This window comes from Budorcas taxicolor, chromosome 6 (assembly GCF_023091745.1).
Source record: "Budorcas taxicolor isolate Tak-1 chromosome 6, Takin1.1, whole genome shotgun sequence".
Lineage (NCBI taxonomy): Eukaryota > Metazoa > Chordata > Mammalia > Artiodactyla > Bovidae > Budorcas > Budorcas taxicolor.
In genome coordinates this window covers 18,584,472-18,604,657 of record NC_068915.1, presented here as the reverse complement: position 1 = coordinate 18,604,657, position 20,186 = coordinate 18,584,472, and the positions used below count along the sequence as shown (strand labels likewise).

At 38.9% G+C, this 20,186-nt stretch overlaps 1 protein-coding gene across 1 annotated transcript in view; it reads right to left on the bottom strand.

Moving 5' to 3' along the window:
• Positions 1 to 20,186, bottom strand: part of DKK2 (dickkopf WNT signaling pathway inhibitor 2) — a 124,472-nt gene that overhangs the window by 81,091 nt on the left and 23,195 nt on the right. The gene's annotated exons all lie outside the window — the stretch shown is intronic.

The following is a 20,186-nucleotide window of genomic DNA, read 5'->3' as shown; positions in this document are numbered from 1 at the left end:
GAAGTGGAAAAGGGGAAAGCAGTGACAGATTTCCTTTGCTTGGGCTCTAAGATCACAGTGGATGGTGACTGCAAAGAAATCAAAAGACGATTGCTTCTTGGCAGGAAAGCATTGACAAATCTAGACAGTGTATTAAAAGCAGAGATATTATTCTGCCAACAGAGATCTGTGTAGTCATGGCTGTGGTCTTCCCGGTGGTCACTTATAGTTATGGAGAGCTGGACCATAAAGAAGGCAGAGCACCGAAGAGTCAATGCCTTTGAACTGTGGTGCTGGAGAAGACCCTTGAAAAGTTCCTTGGGCAACAAGGAGATCAAACCAATAAATCTTAAGGGAAATCAATCCTAAATACTCGTCGGAAGGACTGATGCTGAAGCTGGAGATCCAGTATTTTGGTCATCTGGTGCAAACAACTAGCTCATTGGAAAAGTCCCTGATGCTGGGAAAGATTGAGGGCAGAAGGAGAAGAGGGCATCAGAGGATGAGATGGCTGGATGGCATCACCGATGCAATGGACATGAACTTAGGCAAACTCTGGGAGATGGCGAGGGACAGAGAGGCCTGGCGTGCTGCAGTCCATGGGGTTGCAAAGAGTCAGACACAACTGGACGACTGAACAACTGAGACCTTAGGGGAAAAAACAGGTAGGAGTTGGCTTCAGGGAGAGTATACAGACTTTGGAGATAGAAAGACCTGGGTTAATATCCTGACCTCTTACTTTTGTGTCCTTAGGCAAAACTATTTTATTTTCCTGGTGATAATCCTAAACCTACCTTCCAGAGTTACTATACTAATCACAACTAAAGTGTGTAAATCGCCTAGCACAAGGCCCGGGTCATTGTGTATTTTAGGGTTTTAAGAATACATTAGAAGCGACCATACTTTATAAAGAAAATCTGTGTGTGTGTGTGTCTGTACATACATATATATGTATATATCTTTTTTTAAGGGGGCTTCTTTTTCTAGTTCAGCTTTTATTTCTTTAGTTAGGATACGGCTACATGGAAAACAAATAACTTGTTAAAAAATCTAAGTCAAATTTTGTATTTTTCTTTTTACTTTAATATTTTATAGACATATGCATAATGTCAATTTTAAGTATAAACTGGAGTATTTTAAAATGGTAAGAGATCAACTCCTCAGATATTTCTAGGAGAAAGAACTGTGCCTGTGAAAGGAAGGGAATGTTTTGAAACCTTATCACTATGAAAAAGAATAAATGTGATAATGAAACATGTAATATGAAAAGAAATACACAAAGAGGTGATAAGAGTAGATATATTTGCATAAAAGGAAAGTGTGTAAAGGGTGATAAAATGAAAATATAAACGTCAACGGGCCAAAATATTTTAAAAACAATGCATAGTTTTAAAACTCATCAAAGATAAAAATCCACTAAAACTTACTTATTAGACTTAAAATTTGCTAGATATCTAATAAATTCTTACTTCTAAGACGAATGATCCTTGATTAATGGCAAATTTGCTTTTACTATGGATTTTTATTTTTTACTGTTAACAGTGTGAAAAACCAGTCTAATAGTTTTGAAGTGATGTTAGTAGCTAAAGATTAAATTCCAGTGTTTCTGTTTAATTCATCAAAAATATAACACTCATTTCAATTAGAATAAACAATGTTGTTTATAAGATTTAGACAAAATGACTATGGATTTTTTAATCTAAGCAAAACTTGTGGATTTTTCAACACTGAACACTAAACTTTTAGTACCAGAGGCTTTTACTCAGAATGCAAGCTTCTATTCAAGGAGCAAAAGGGCATTATACTGCATACCTCAATTTGTTATTTGGTAACTATTCAGTGACTTTCTCGATGCTAATCATTTTATCTTCCTATTCTTTTCTATTTCATATGCTAATAGAGGAGGCTTGTATCAGATTTCCTAAATTGTGACCCCTCTGAGATATAGTACACCCACATATATCAAAGGACAAAGAGAACAGATGGTCCATTATATGCAAGACACGATGCCAACTCTTCAAATGTAATGTCTCATAGAATCCTCTTGCAATGAATATTATCTCCACTTTACAGATGAAGAAACTGACATTTGAGTTCAGTCTCTTGTCCATGGACAACACAGCAAGGAAGTTTAGATCTCACCACCTTGAAAATCTGTGAGAGTTGGGGTAAATAGTTATTTTCTGTTTCACAACTACCTGAAATATACTAACTGCAGCTGGTTCTAAAATCATAGATTTGAAGCATCCTGAGGGAAAATCCAGGTATGACTGGTTGAAGGAGTAACCTCTTTTAACTTTTCTCCATATCATATGGACAGAATTCTTCTCTCTGCTAAAAACAAAAAACAAATCAAAACAAAAAACCTACACTCTGTTCCATGCAAGATGGGCACAATAAAGGACAGAAATGGTAAGGATCTAACAGAAACAGAAGAGATTAAGAAGACATGGCAAGAATACATGGAAGAGCCATACAAAACAGGCCTTAATGACATCGATAACTATGATGGTGTGGTTGCAAACCTAGACACCCTGCAGTGTGAAGTCAGGTGAGCCTTAGGAAGCACTACTATGAACAAAGCTAGTGGAGGTGGTGGAATTCCAGCTGAACTATTGAAAGTCCTAAAAGATGATGCTGTTAACATGCTGCACTCAATATGCCAGCAAATTTGGAAAACTCAGCTGTGGATACACAACTGGAAAAGTTCGGTTTTCATTCCAATCCCAAAGATGGGCAATGCCAAGGAATGTCCAAACTACTGCACAATTGCACTCATTTTACATGCTGGCAAGGTAATACCCAAAATCTTTCAAGCTAAGCTTCCAAAGTACGTGAACCAAGGGCTTCCAGATGTACAAACTGGATTCAGAAAAGGCAGAGGAATCAGAGATCAAATTGCCAATACCCACTGGATCATAGGAAAAGCAAGAGAATTCCAAAAATAAATTCTGCCTCATTGACTACACTAAAGCCTTTGACTGTGTGGATCACAAGATGTGGAAAATTCTTAAAGAAAAGGAATACCAGGCCACCTTACTTGCCTCCTGAGAAACCTATATGTTAAGAAGCAACAGTCAAAACTGGACATGGAACAACAGACTGGTTCAAATCGGGAAAGGAGTACATCAAGGATGTATATTGTCACCCTGCTTATTTAACTTACATACAGAGTACATCATGCAAAATATTGGGCTGGATTAGTCACAAGCTGGAGTCAAGATTGCCTGGAGAAATATCAGCTACTTCTGATATGCAGATAATCCCACCCTAAAGGCAGAAAACAAAGAGGAACTTAAGAGCCTCCGGATGTAGGTGAAAAGGAGAGTGAAAAAGCTGGCTTAAAATTCAACATTAAAAAAACGAGGATTATGGAATCCAGTCCCATTACTTCATGGCAAATAGATGGGAAAAAATGAAAATGGTTTATTTTCTTGGGTTCCAAAATCACTGTGTCCAGTGACTGTAGCAATGAAATTAAAAATCACTTGCTCCTTGTAAGAAAAGCTATGACAAAACTAGACAGCATATTAAAAAGCAGAGACAGCACTTTGCAGCAAAGAACCATCTGGTCAAAGCTATGGTTTTTCCAGTAGTCAGGTATGGATATGAGAGTTATACCATAAAGAAAACTAAGCGCCGAAGAACTGATGCTTTTGGACTGTGGTGCTGAAGAAGACTCTTCAGAGTCCCTTAGACTGCAAGAAGATCAAACCAGTCAATCCTAAAGGAAATCAGTCCTGAATATTCACTGGAAGAACTGATACTGAAACTGAATCCCCAGTACTTTGGCCACCTGATGAGCACTAGAAAAGACTCTGCTGCTAGCAAAGATTGAGGGCAAGAGAAGGTGACGACAGAGGATGATATGGTTGGATGGCATCACTGACTCAATAGAGATGAGTTTGAGCAAGCTCTGGGAGACAGTGAAGTACAGGGAAGTCTGGTGGGCTACAGTCCACAGGGTCCCAAAGAGTTGGACATGACTTAGCAACTGAACAACAACAATCCTTTGTTTAGAAATATATAGCCTCAGTGAGGCCAAGCTTTACCACTTTTTAGCATCATCAATCTATACAACATACAAAGCTACTGAATGTCAAGGATTGCCAATAATATCAGAAGAGGCAAGAATGAATCCTTCCCTAGAACCTTCAGAGGGATAATGGTGCTGCCAACACCTTTATTTCAGGCTTCTCCCATCCTGACCTGAGAGTGAATAAACTTCTGTTGTTTAAAACCAATTGATTTGGCTTAAATATTTAAATTTCTATTGTTTCAAGCCATTCACTTCATTAGAGCAGCCCTGGGAAACTAATAGAGATCTTGGTAATCCTAAGGCTTTGCATGTCTAAGAATTTTCTAAATAAACAACTTAACCCTTATATGATGAAATTCATGCCTTCAAGACTAGATTAACAAATAGCTTTTTGAGGTAGCATGACTGGGGTTTAAAAATAACTGGCACTGATTGCTGTAAGGATTAAATAAAATTTAAAGCTCTTAGCCCCAAACCTGGGTGGTATCTCTTGCTCAGTAAGAAATAGTACATTCTTTTCCTTCCTTTGTATCTCAGATTATCTGAAAGTTTTAAGGTCATGCAGGGCAGAGAATTATGGCTTGCCACCTCTCACACCATTTGGTGCATTGTCTTGCTCATAAAGTATGATATGTTGTGTTTACAAAAGAATAAACTGTTATTTTTTTAACCTAAAGGAATGAGAAAGTATTTGTTTTCCATAAGGAAAGGCACATAACAATGTATTACAGAAATCTTCTGTAACAATTAGGAACAAATAAACATTTTAATTCACAATGGAGAAAAATCACTGTCCTTTGGGATGTGAAAGCCTTATCATTACATCATTACCTTCAGGGGGCTACTGCAGACCTCAGCCCTGAAAAGCACTATGGTCTTTGCTGACAAGAAATACACTCACCCAATCAAAAATAAGCAGGAAGTGAAATGTTACATACCATGAAACTTACTCTGTCCGTAATTTTTTGCACTTGGTACATGATGACTTTTCCATCTTCCTTCAAAAAATCTCTGATTTTAAAACCATGTGTTGGAGGGGGAAAAAAAATCTGTCCTGAATTTTATCATTCTGGCGCAGGAGAGCCTAGGGGAGCTATCCCACGTTGAAGGTCAGGAACGGTGGCGGTAAAGAGATACCCCTCATCCAAGGTAAGGAGCAGCGGTTGTGCTTTGCTGGAGCAACCGTGAAGAGATACCCCCACGTCCAAGGTAAGAGAAACCCAAGTAAGATGGTAGGTGTTGCAAGAGGGCTTCAGAGGGCAGACACACTGAAACCAGACTCACAGAAAACTAGTCAATCTAATCACACTAGGACCAGAGCCTTATCTAACTCAATGAAACCAAGCCATGCCTGCAGGGCAACCTAAGATGGGTGGGTCATGGTGGAAAGGTCTGACAGAACCTGGTCCACTGGAGAAGGGAATGGAAAGCCACTTCAGTATTCTTGCCTTGAGAACCCCCTGAACAGTAGGAAAAGGCAAAATGATAGGATACCAAAAGAGGAACTCCCCAGGTCATTAGGTGCCCAATATGCTACTGGAGATCAGAGGAGAAATAACTACATAAAGAACGAAGGGATGGAGCCAAAGCAAAAACAATACCCAGTTGTGGATGTGACTGGCGACAGAAGCAAGGTCTGATGCTGTACAGAGCAATATTGCATAGGAACCTGGAATGTCAGGTCCATGAATCAAGGCAAATTGGAAGTGGTCAAACAAGAAATGGCAAGGGTGAACGTCGACATTCTAGGAATCAGCGAACTAAAATGGACTGGAATGGGTGAATTTAATTCAGATGACCATTCTATCTATTACTGCGGGCAGGAATCCCTCAGAAGAAATGGAGTAGCCATCATGGCCAACAAGAGTCCGAAATGCAGTATTTGGATGCAATCTCAAAAATGACAGAATAATCTCTGTTTGTCTCCAAGGCAAACCATTCAATATCACAGTTATCCAAGTCTATGCCCCAACGAGTAACGCTGAAGAAGCTGAAGTTGAATGGTTCTATGAAGACCTACAAGACCTTTTAGAACTAACACCCAAAAAATATGTTCTTTTCATTATAGGGGACTGGAATGCAAAAGTAGGAAGTCAAGAAACACCCGGAGTAACAGGCTAATTTGGCCTTGGAATGCAGAATGAAGCAGGGCAAAGACTAATAGAGTTTTGCCAAGAAAATGCACTGGTCATAGCAAACACCCTCTTCCAACAACACAGGAGAAGACTCTACACATGGACATCACCAGATGGTCAACACCAAAATCAGATAGATTATATTCTATGCAGCCAAAGATGGAGAAGCTCTATACAGTCAACAAAAACAAGACCAGGAGCTGACTGTGGCTCAGATCATGAACTCTTTATTGCCAAATTCAGAATTAAATTGAAGAAAGTAGGGAAAACCGCTAGACCATTCAGGTATGGCCTAAATCAAATCTCTTATGATTATACAGTGGAAGTGAGAAATAGATTTAAGGGCCTAGATCTGATAGATAGAGTGCCTGATGAACTATGGATGGAGGTTGGTGACATTGTGCAGGAGACAGGGATCAAGACCATCCCTATGGAAAAGAAATGCAAAAAAGCAAAATGGCTGTCTGGGGAGGCCTTACAAATAGCTGTGAAGAGAAGAGAGGTGAAAAGCAAAGGAGAAAAGGAAAGATATAAGCATCTGAATGCAGAGTTCCAAAAAATAGCAAGAAGAGATAAGAAAGCCTTCTTGAGCGATCAATGCAAAGAAATAGAGGAAAACAACAGATTGGGAAATACTAGAGATCTCTTCAAGAAAATTAGAGATACCAAGGGAACATTTCATGCAAAGATGGGCTCGATAAAGGACAGAAATGGTATGGACCTAACAGAAGCAGAAGATATTAAGAAGAGGTGGCAAGAATACATGGAAGAACTGTACAAAAAGATCTTCACGACCCAGATAGTCATGATGATGTGATCACTAATCTAGAACCAGACATCTTGGAATGTGAAGCCAAGTGGGCCTTAGAAAGCATCACTACAAACAAAGCTAGTGGAGGTGATGGAATTCCAGTTGAGCTGTTTCAAATCCTGAAAGATGATGCTGTGAAAGTGCTGACTCAATATGCCAGCAAATTTGGAAAACTCAGCAGTGGCCACAGGACTGGACAAGCCAAGTTTTCATTCCGATACCAAAGAAAGGCAATGCCAGAGAATGCTCAAACTACCACACAATTGCATTCATCTCACATGCTAGTAAAGTAATGCTCAAAATTCTTCAAGCCAGGCTTCAGCAATACGTGAACCAAGAATTCCCTGACGTTCAAGCTGGTTTTAGAAAAGGCAGAGGAACCAGAGATCAAATTGCCATCATCTGCTGGATCATCGAAAAAGCAAGAGAGTTCCAGAAAAACACCTATTTCTGCTTTATTGACTATGCCAAAGCCTTTGACTGTGTGGATCACAATAAACTGTGAAAAATTCTGAAAGAGATGGGAATACCAGACCACCTACCTGCCTCTTAAGAAATCTATATGCAGGTCAGGAAGCAACAGTTAGAACTGGACATGGAAAAACAGACTGGTTCCAAATAGGAAAAGGAGTACATCAAGGCTGTATATTGTCACCCTGCTTATTTAAGTTATATACAGAGTACATCATGAGAAATGCTGAGCTGGAAGAAGCACAAGCTGGAATCAAGATTGCTGGGAGAAATCTCAATAACCTCAGATATGCAGGTGACACCACCCTTATGGCAGAAAGTGAAGAGGAGCTAAAAAGTCTCTTGATGAAAGTGAAAGAGGAGAGTGCAAAAGTTGCTTGAAAGCTCAACATTCAGAAAACGAAGATATGGCATCTGGTCCCATCAGTTCATTGGAAATAGATGGGGAAACAATGGAAATGGTGTGAAACTTCCTTTTTTTGGGCTCCAAAATCACTGCAGATGGTGACTGCAGCCATGAAATTAAAAGACGCTTACTCCTTGGAAGAAAAGTTATGACCAACCTAGACAGCATATTCAAAAGCAGAGACATTACTTTGCCGACTAAGGTCCGTCTAGTCAAGGCTATGGTTTTTCCTGTGGTCATGTATGGATGTGAGAGTTGGACTGTGAAGAAGGCTGAGTGCCGAACAATTGATGCTTTTGAACTGTGGTGTTGGAGAAGACTCTTGAGAGTCCCTTGGACTGCAAGGAGATCCAACCAGTCCATTCTGAAGGAAATCAACCCTGGGATTTCTTTGGAAGGAATGATGCTAAAGCTGAAACTCCAGTACTTTGGCCACCTCATGCGAAGAGTTGACTCATTGGAAAAAACTCTGATGCTGGGGGAGATTGAGGGCAGGAGGAGAAGGGGCCGACCGAGGAGGAGATGGCTGGATGGCATCACAGACTCAATGGACGTGAGTCTGAGTGAACTCCGGGAGATGGTGATGGACAGGGAGGCCTGGTGTGCTGAGATTCATGGGGTTGCAAAGAGTCGGACACGACTGAGCGACTGAACTGAACTGAACTGGCTACAGGATGCTGTTTCTTCATAATGCCTGATTTCACAGTGCACAGATATGCAAACAAATTGTTCAAATCTTTTAAGTCTACATTTTTGTATTCTGGAACTCAGGGTATCACTGTGTGGCTCTATATTTAGCAGACCAACTGGTCTTCTCCCTGCCTTTTACTTGCTTTTTCCATAATCAGAAGCTGGATCTCATATCCAAATTAAAGACCTCTTCACCAAAAATTTATTTTTATGAAGGAGTGGCTTTACAGTGTTTGCCATTTGGGTTATTTTATTTGGCTTTTTTATTCTCTTCAAAATGTGAATGGAAAATGTTTATCTGCTGGAGGGCTTCACATGCATCTGCTTTGCTGGCTGAATGATTTCCACTGCCAAAAAGAAAAGGAAGGGAAAAAAGAAGGAAAGGCATAGAAAAACCACTAGTCATTGAACAAATGTTGAGTCAAAAGCAAATTTGGCATGCCCTAAAAATGGTATAAAAAATTAAAAATCAGTTTCATTCTAATATTCTAACTTCTGGACCTGGGGTTCAGAGTATACTCTCTGTTGAATTACTTACCATAACACAGTGAATAAAATCCCAGGTTCTAGAATAACACAGATAACGTGTTTGAATTCAACTGTGCCACTTACAAACTATGTAATCTTGAACAAATCATTTGACTTTCCTCAGCTTTCACTTCCTTTTCTATAAAATGGGGATAATACCCATCCCTTGGTACCACTGTGAGGGTTAAATTAAATAACATAAGTAAAATGCTTAGTATAGTATCATATAGGGCTTCCCAGGTGGTGCAGTGGTAAAGAACCCATCTACCAATGGAGGAAGTGTAGGTTTGATCCCTGGGTTGGGAAGATCCCCTTGAGGAAGAAATGGCAACCCGCTCCAGTATTCTTGCCTGGGACATCCAATGGACAGAGGAGCCTGATGGGCTATAGTCCATGGGGTCACAAAGAGTCGGACACAAATGAGAGACTGAGCTGAGCACGTGCACATAGTATCAGATGTTATCACATTCCATAAATGGTTAATAGTACATAATTCAGGGCACCTCCTACAGGATTATGGAGAGGTTGAAAGTGAGCTCTTCCATAGCTCAGGTCCATAAAACGTTGTTATTTAACAGGTAGGGGAAGGTTGGTTCCTTCTGGGGGTGCTGAGTGGGGCTGTTGGCAGTCTTTAGCCATCCTTGACTTGTAGATCTCTGCCTTCCTCTTCACATGGCATTCTCTGTGTGTGCCTGCTACTCTAATGGAATCTTCAGAGGGACCTAGCTACTCGATGGCTCAGTTTTCCTCTCCTACAGCCAAAGTCAGAAGAGGGATCAGCACAGGATGCCTATGGATCTCCACCAGAGTCTCCTCAGGCTTCATTCAGCCCAGGCAAGTTTACCATCACTCCAATCCTAACAAACATGTTCCTGTTCCCAGAATTCCCTTAGCTGACTGGAGGGGCCGCGGGATCCCAGCCCAGTAACCTTCACTGTCATTGAGCCAAAGGCCATACAGGAGGCTCAAGCTTGCTGGCATTGCCCTGAAGCTGGCTTTGGCAGAGTGCTGACGTAGAGGCATGCAGAAACTTCCACGATAGTAGCTTGGCCCTTTTGGCTTCTTGGCCAAGAATATGCACCAAATGCCTCAACTAGCAGCTTCCTTTCCTGCTGGCAGTGTTACCATGGCAACAACAAATCATCAGGGTACAACTAAATCATTAGGGTACAACTAATCTGTCCCGGTCAGGGTTCATCATCATCACATGACCTGTGTGCACACACATGCTCAGTTGTGGCCCACTCTTTGTGACCCCAGGGACTGTGGCCTGCCAAGCTCCTCTGTCCATCAGAATCTCCAGGCAAGAATACTGGAGTAAGATTGCCATTTCATCTTCCAAGGGATCTTCCTGACCCAGAGATCAAACCCAGGTCTCCTGCATCTCCTGCATTGGCTGGTGGATTCTCTACCATAAGCCCATCACCTGGGACATTCTTAAAATGCAGATGTTAGGCTCCACCCCAGATCCACTAAAGCAGAATCGGCATTCTAGTCAAATTTCCAGGTAATCTGTATGCTCATTATGATTTGCTAAGCCAGCTCTAAGAAGTTAAGTCTTGCATTCCAAACTGAACTACAGGATGGGGGAAAAACGCATAGGGATGGAATTCATATACTCTTGTTTGTTTTACTTATTTTCTTATAAGTGATGGTCAAAATTAGAAGTGATAAAGCAACTAATGGTTCAGCATAACATATTAATAATTCTATGTAGATTGAAAGAGCAAGAATCTACAAAACAGAATTCAAGAGAGAGAATAATTTACATTAAGCCCACCATTCCAAATTGTGTGATCAGAGTGAATGAGGTTTGGGTGTATGAATATGCTACTGAATTATTCAAAATGCTTCTTATATTTTGTGACATGGTATTTCATTTCATTGTGACTCAGATGTTTGGAGAAATACATTTTCAGCCTATTAACTACTGTGTCTGATGCTCATACAGATCATAATTCTAGTGGTCCTTTCCAATCATGAAGAAAAATGGATTGTATTAGTTATTATTGATAGGCCTATGCTGAGGTCCATAATGATGACTTCCTAAGAGATTTGTGAGAGTGGTCTGGACCAAAGCCCCAGTTAAAAATTTATTAACGTCTATTCTACCATGAACCACAAGTCCTCTGCAGTTGCGAAAATATTGTTTTACAGTTTTAAAATGTATCTCACTGTATTAAAATGATATAATAAACTTAAAGAAGATGCGATATACACAATGTGTGACTAAAAATCACACATACAGTAGGCAGAATAATGTCCCCCCAATGATGTCCGTATTCTAGTCCCTAGAACTTGTGAACGTGTGACTTCACATGACAAAAGAGACTCTGCAGATAGTAAATCCCTTGGGATAAGATTAGTCTGGAATATTGGGGTACACACATTTTAAAACTGGAAAAGATTCCAGAGTGATGCAGTGTGAAATGGTTCAACCTCTGTTTCTGGCTTTGAACATGGAAGAAAAGGGTCCAGTGAGACAAGGAATGTGAGAAACCTCTAGAAAGTGGAAAAGTCCAGGTAATGGATTCTCCCCTAGGGCTGTAGAAAGGAACTCAGGCTTGCTGACACCATGACTTTAGTCCCAGTGAGACTAGTGTTGAATTTCTGACATATAAATCTATAAAATAATTGATTGATTTAAATGGTTGATTTAACCCACTAGTGAAGTGAAAGTCACTCAGTCGTGTCCAACTCTTTTGTGACCCCCATAGATCGTCCATGGAATTCTCCAGGTCAAAATACTGGAGTGGGTTGCTGTTACCTTCTCTAGTCAACCCAAACCAGTAGGCACTGATGTCTCTTTGCTTTTGGCATGAGTGAAGTCTATCTGCCAGTCCTCTCCAGGATATCTTCCTGTAAGCTGTAAATTTGGGAGAGCTGACTGGTTGTTACGGGGATTATTCTTTTGACAGACTTCATATCCTTTAACAATATGCTTATAGTTTCTATTAATCCTTTTCTCTTGAAAAGACTCTTAGCAAATTGGTAAGTATTTTCAGTTACCAAACGGAAAGTTTGAAGTAGAGTTTTAAGAAATCTTCCACTGATGCCAGTCTATATTCGATACAGGATGCTTGGGGCTGGTGCACTGGGATGACCCAGAGAGATGATATGGGGAGGGAGGTGGGAGGGGGGTTCAGGATTGGGAACTCATGTACACCCGTGGCGGATTCATGTCAATGTATTCCAAAACCAATACAGTATTGTAAAGTAAATTTTTTTTTTTTTTTAAAAGAATCTTCCATTGGGTGCTAGAGGGCAATACCAGTTCTTCATCTTCTGTTTGAGGCCATCCAGAGGGGAGAAGAAGTATCTCCACGAGAAAGAGGGTGTTGAAGTTCCTCGGAAACTTCCTTTCACCCACTAAGTTTGTGGTAATTTGTTATGGCAGCAAGAGAAAACAAAAAATAGAAAAATTTTAAAATGTGAAACAAAACAGCAGCGAGACCTAGCACATCTGTTTCTTCCTTCTTGATGCCTCCCCAAAATACATAGAAATACTTGGATGATGTTCTAACACCACGGCATTTTTGGTGTTTTCTATGGCCTCTGATGAGCACGATTCTCTTAATTCACCTCCGCATCTCTTGTAGTCTACTTGCATTATTATTCCGAACTTGCAACTTAAGCGGTAGAAGCTATTTTCCAGTATTTTTTTTTAAGTGGGAGGATAAAATGCACAGATTTGAAGTTTCTATTCTTTCAATATCCTATGGGCTCATACATACTCTCTGTTAGACAAATTACATTATGATCTTACAATTATCAGTAGTTTCACTGACTACGCTACACTAGTCAACAGAAGTTTTTAAATCTCACTTAGTAAATACTTCGTTTTCTAGAGCAATGCGTTTCCAAATCTGGCGGCTTACCAGAATACTGGACAAGCTCCTCAACGAAGATGATGGTCTCCTCTTGTTTTAAAACAGCACAACTATACAGAAACTAGAATTGTAATGGGGGTTTAAAGTAAATAACACCCTTCTGTGTAAAACCCAGTCCTGGCTTCAAAGACAATTCATTTAAGAAAATGTTGGAAATAAAAACTAAAGAGCTGAGAAGGTAATCAAAGAACTAGAATGTCACTAATGAGCTGGAAGGTAAATGTTGGAAATAAAAATTAAAGGGCTGGAGGGTAATGGTTTGAGGCTCACATTAAAATAACTCAAAAAATGAAAAAAAAAAGCAGCTTTTTCTCTTTTATTAATGATTATCATAAAGTTAAATATACAATTTTGATAAAGTGGATAGAGTGTTACAGCATGATTCGGAATTCCACTTTTCTGTATACCTAACTAAACCCCAGGAGGGAGTCCTCCCTGGTTTCTTAGCTCCTCTCTCCATGCTTAGAAGCACCTGGTTGTGGGGGGGAAAGAATACCTTCAGCAAACAATCTTTGGGTAACCAAGAAGATTTGTTTGTTTGAATAAAATTTCTAGAGTCTGGTTGAAATCTTTAGTGACTCCAAGATCATGTTAAGTGCACAGTTATTTGTCAAATGTTCAGTTCTATGTGATTCATTTGATGGCTGAATTGAGTGCAGGTGTTTTCTCTTTTTTTATGCTCTGCTCATCCCCTCCCCTCACTTATACTTCCCATCTCCCAATCTGACTTAAGTGAAAGAAGTAAAAAGTCAGGTGACAATCTCTGGCTTAGGTCCTGTTACTAGACAAAGCAAATCACGTGAAAATTAAGGATGTTAAGTAAGAATCTTTTGGCAAAATATTGTTCTCAAATTTTGATTGGAAAGGACAGAATTTTGAGAGCAAATTAAAAGAAAATTTTAATCTTCCTTGGTTGTAAGTAAAATGCAGCTATTTTGGAGGAGAAAATAAAGGGAAATAAGGAATGTTAATATGACAAATATGTCAAACATTGATAAACTGTAAACCTTCAAAAGGATAGTATTTTAGATGTCATAAAGAGAAACATTCTTTAAAACAGAGCCTCACTTTACATATTCAGAGATAATGGATAAAATCAGTTAGCACATGCATTCTGAAGGAGCACCTATCATAGTAACTTTGCTTTTATAGGTTAATTAATGATAGAATGATCCTGAATTCATTAAAAAAAAAACACAGAAGATTTGTTCTTTCTTTAAGTTTGTGCTTAAATTTAAGCTCCTGCATGAAACTTTAATATGACCTCTGTGTCAGTGGACTCAAGAGTAATGGAGGCTCTGTTTTATCTGTACTATACAGTCATGAAAAATTTGTGGCACAGGTTTCAGAAAGGTAAGAAAATAGATTATTTTTTCATATGTATTTGTTTTTTCTTCACAAAGTAGACATTTATTTCAGCATTCCTGAAAATATAGTGACTCCATTAGTACAAATAAATACAGTTTTAAATTATGCCACTACAAAATAAGAAATGTTTTGAGAAGAAATCAAAGACTTGAAGTGGTGCTATGGCTCACAACTCGAGACAATTTTCTAACCCAAAGATGCCCTTCCTTGAGTATGCTTGTGGAGTTTCATGCAATTCCAAGGCAGCAGCTCTGTTGTCATCTTCAAGTACATCACATCTCAAATTGGCTGCATATTGCACTCACTTAAGAGCTTTAAAAACTAACCATGCCTGGATTTTACACCAGGAGATTTCATTGTTCTGAGGGGCAACTGGGGAATCTGATGATTCTAGTATGTAGCTAAGTTTAGGAGCTGATATACTAGTGGATGAAGTCATGCTTTGGGCAAAGATAGATAATGACATACTTGATATTGGAAAGACTTGTGGTGAACAGTGGGAGGCAAGTACATGCCATTAAATGTGGTTGCTGATTCCTTGGGAAATACCTACTTTCAGAATGAGGGACTTCCAAACTAGACCCCCATCTCATCTCCTGACTTTTACTCCTTTCCGGGCTGTACCTTGCTTGATTCAACTCCAATATTCTCTACTAGTAATCTCCCTACTTAATGTTTCAGCCTTTGATAAAATAGGATAAAAGAAAATAGGTATTCTCTAATTACCACTAATAAAAACTAAGTAGACAACATAAAAAAGCAATATGGAATCACATTCCATATTTAAGAGGTACTTTACAAGATTTACAATTCAACACTTATTCATTCATTTAAGTTATATTTACTACATGTCCACTCTGTGTCTGTGCTAAATGAAGGACGGATAAACAATAGTGAAAATAAGATTTTCAGGCTGAGTGGGAAGGGGGGCTCAGCAGTAATACTGACCAAAAATATTCACAGCAGCAACGATTATAATAAAGGTAAATACAGGACTCTATAAGAAACACAAGCTGGAATCATGATTGCTGGGAGAAATATCGTTAACCTCAGATATGTAGATGACACCACCCTTATGGCAGAAAGTGAAGAGGAATTAAAAAGCCTCTTAAAAAAAGTGAAAGAGGAGAGTGAAAAAGTTGGTTGAAAGCTCAACATTCAGATAACGAACATCATGGCATCCGGTCCCATCACTTCATGGGAAATAGATGGGGAAACAGTGGAAACAGTGTCAGACTTTATTTTTTTGGGCTCCAAAATCACTGCAGATGGTGATTGCAGCCATGAAATTAAAAGATGCTTACTCCTTGGAAGAAAAGTTATGACCAACCTAGATAGCATATTCAAAAGCAGAGACATTACTTTGCCAACTAAGGTACGTCTAGTCAAGGCTGTGGTTTTTCCTGTGGTCATGTATGGATGTGAGAGTTGGACTGTGAAGAAGGCTGAGTGCCGAAGAATTGATGCTTTTGAATTGTGGTGTTGGAGAAGACTCTTGAGAGTCCCTTGGACTGCAAGGAGATCCAACCAGTCCATTCTGAAGGAGATCAACCCTGGGATTTCTTTGGAAGGAATGATGCTAAAGCTAAAACTCCAGTACTTTGGCCACCTCATGCGAAGAGTTGACTCACTGGAAAAGACTCTGATGCTGGGAGGGATTGGGGGCAGGAGGAGAATGGGATGACCGAGGATGTAATGGCTAGATGGCATCACTGACTCAATGGACGTGAGTCTGAGTGAACTCCGGGAGTTGGTGATGGACAGGGAGGCCTGGCGTGCTGCGATTCATTGGGTCGCAAAGAGTCAGACACGACTGAGCGACTGAACTGATAGAACACCTAGGAATCTTACTTTCTCTTTAAGAAGTTCAGGAAAGCCTGTAGGATGAGCAAGAATTATCCAAGTAAAACGTGTAATGGGAAAAAGAAGAAGCCCACACGTTAGACGAAAATAAACACTCTTGTAACACAGACCTGTAAGTCATGGTCAAGCAGTTAGACTTTATCTTAAAAGGGAGAGACACCATCAGATATGCAATTTAGAAAGTTCATTCCAGCCACAAAATTGAATAGCAAAGCAAGAGACCAAACCTCTTTTAGTGTCTCATACACACACACACACACAAACTGAACATTCTGTACAATTCAGGTTATTTTAGTGCCAAGTAAGACTTATACTTGTTTCCAAGTTTTAGGATTTAATATTCTAAGAAAATTAAAAGTCAAATAAAATTGTTGCTAGTAGCAATAACATAGAATGGTTTCCTAGACTTGACATTTTACTAGACAGATGTTTTCAGGAGTATTTAGAAAGATGATGAACAAATATAATCAAAACTGGATTATATAACAGAAGTATCAGTTTGTCACTCTGTTATCAGGAATATTTCATTATTTGTAATTTCTTTTCATAAAATGCCAAATAACAGAATGTGCTGTTTGCAACCTGATAAATGAAAATGAACATGAACATCAAAGATTATCAAAGTAGAACCAAATAAATGTTCTCAACAACTGAAATCTTTTCATACACTTAACATCACTCATAAAAAGGAATTCTGGATTACCTACTAATGGACCAGTTCAAAAGGTCCATGTCTATCATCTTCAAGCACAGAAAGAAAATTCTCCTCACTTTTCATACTAGAAAATTATAACATGCCCTTCCTCAGCTAATGCTCATTCAGTAATGTTTTTAGGACTGAGGAATTCAAAAGTAAAATAAAAATAGTGGAATTCAGAAGTAATGTTGCAGCTGAGGAAGGGCCTGGGCTAATCTCCGCTGGCAACAATCAGAACCACTGAGAGTCCAGAGAACAGTGTGGGTTTGGAAAGAGGAACCAGAGAATCTGAACTTGTTCTGTATTTATGAAATATTACTACAAACAAGAAGCTGGAAAAAACCATGAAAGGGCTAGAAATTTCCAGCTGGAAGGGTGGTAGGGGGAGGAGATGAGTTCTTATTTTCAACATATGTATTAATTATTGAACAAAGCATGGTAGGAGTTTGCAGCTGGAAGGGGTAGAGCAAAGAAAAAAAGAAATTTTATTTCAGAATAAATTTATGAAATCATGCTTCAACAAGGGAACTTGCAGCTGAGGGAGGGCAAAGGGACAGTAATATTTTTCAAGTAAGTCACTTTAATAAAATATGCAAACCCTCACTTTGACAGCATTGGAAGGGACGTTCTTGAATCAGTATCAAAGTGGACTAAGGCATTTTCTTATGCAAACAAAAAACAGTTTTAGGCTCCTTGGACAACAGAGATTTTTCTTTTAATGAGTACTTGCTAACCAGTTTTCTAAATCTCTGTAATTCTGTGGGAATTCTTCTCAAATTACAAGGAATAAGATTTTGGCCCCAGGTGACTGACTATTCCTCAATTGTTCAAGTTCGTACTTCAGAAGAATTTATTTTCCTCTAAGGATCCCAAAGCATTTTGCCATCTGTGAAGTGTACCATCACTTTATCGGTTTAAATGAGCTGTTTTTTACACTAAAAAAAAAAAGTATACTTTTTTATTTCTCCCATTTAAATGACTTGATTTACCTTCAAGTAAATCAAGTAGGCTGTCTTTTTTTTTTTTTTTTTTAACCTTAAACAGATACTTTTATTGCAGTGCTTATCAGAGCTTTTATTTACTGATGGGAAGCCAACAATGATATAGTAACATCTATACTCGTGTGTGTGCTTTGAGTTAGATGACAGCCACGAGTCTTGATTAAACCCTCATCAACCAAAGACGATACACTATTCCATGATTCCCTTTCAAAGTATAGGTTAACTTATTTTTTTTCATTTTTTATTTATTTACTTTTATTTTACTTTACAATACTGTATTGGTTTTGCCATACATTGACATGAATCTGCCATGGTTGTACATGAGTTCCCAATCCTGAACCCCCCTCCCACCTTTCTCCCCATATCATCTCTCAGGACCATCCCAGTGCACCAGCCCCAAGCATCCTGTATCCCGTATCGAACCTAGACTGGCGATTCGTTTCTTACATGATAGTATACATGTTTCAATGCCATTCTCCCAAATCATCCCACCCTCTTCCTCTCCCACAGAGTCCAAAAGACTGTTGTATACATCTGTGTCTCTTTTGCTGTCTCGCTTACAGGGTTATCATTACCATCTTTCTAAATTCCATATATATATGTTAGTATACTATATTGGTGTTTTTCTTTCTGGCTTACTTCACTCTGTATAATCGGCTCCAGTTTCATCCACCTCATTAGAACGGATTCAAATGTATTAAAATACATAAACATGAGAGCTGTTAGGCAATAAAAATAGATACTACTTCTATTCCTTGTTTAAAATTGAAGTCATCTACTAAATTGTGAAGGAATGAATAAAATGGAGTCTACAATGCTAAAGCTTCTCAAGTGGCTCAGATGGTAAAGAATCTGCCTGTAATTCAGGAGACCCCAGATTTGATCACCAGGTCAGGAAGATTCCCTGGAGGAGGGCGTTGCGATCTGCTCCATTATTCTTGCCTGGAGAACCCCATGGACATGGGAGCCTGAAGGGCTACAGTCCATTGAGCTGCAAAGTCGGACACAACTGAGCCACTAACACTAACTAGCTAACTACAATGCCAAGAGAGCACTAAAATGGAGCCAGGAGACCTCTGGGTAAGCAGATCTGTGAACACTGCACCTGGACGGAACATGAACTTTGAACTGGGCCACAGTGTCCTGAAAGAAGGCTTACACAGCAGACTCTCGAATAATAACAACCTTAGCAACTAATCAAGTACAGACAAAAATGGTTCCAGTCAGCCAGCCCCAATCATAATTTCTGCAATACGACTTATATTAGATTCTTCCTTTTTCCATTAAAAACCTTTTGGTTTTCACCTCTCCTCAGAGTACATTTGGGTTTCTGCCAGATTCTGTGTCTCCAGAATTATAATTCCTAAGGCCCCAAATAAATGCTTTTGTCGCCTTACAGCAATGGTCTTATTTTTTGGTTGACAAAATACACATGAAGTACCTTCACACAATCTTTCACTCTTATCAATTTAAGCTAAATCCAGTATTTAATTTAAATAACAATTTCTAAGAGATGATAGGGACATCTGTCTTTTTTTTTTTTTTTCTTTCTATGTTCCCAGTTCTAGGGCAATACTTGTCATATAAAAGGTTCTCAAAAATTTGTGGTTAAGAGAATGAATGTTGGGTTCAATTTTAGTAAGAGGTGACAAGTCTCAGAACCTAAAACTAAAGAGAATGGATCAAGTTGCCTTTCTAGTTCTCCTGTTAAGTACTAAAACTCCTGAAAGTTTTCTATTTACTTTGCTCAAAACCACTGAAATAGAAAGACCAAGAGTTTGCAAAAGAGAATTATCCTCAAACTTTTGAGTCTAAGAACCCTATTAGAATCCTCGAAACTATTGAGGGCCCCCAAAAGCTTTTCTTTATGTTTGTGACAGCTATCAATAATGACCACATCAGACATTAAAGCTTTTTAAGGCACAATATTTAATAGTTCATTTCAAAAGAATAACTTAGCCCCATTATTTCTTATGAAAAATAACTATATTCTCTAAAACAGGAGAAAACTGTAGTGAGAAGCATGAAATTGTTCTACATTTTTTAAAATCTCTTTAAAGTCTGAGTTAGCAGAAGACAGCTGGATTCTCTTATCTGCTTCTGCATTTAATCTCTTGTGATATGTTGTTTTGGTTGAAGCAGATAAAGAAAATCTGGCTTCACTTAGATATGTAGTTCAAAAGGGGAGGAGTATCTTAATAGCCTTTGCATATAATTATGAATATTCTTCTTTGATTACTATACCAAAACTCAATAGATGGTAGTTTCTTAAAGGTTAGTTACAATATAGAACCCAAGGCCATATTAA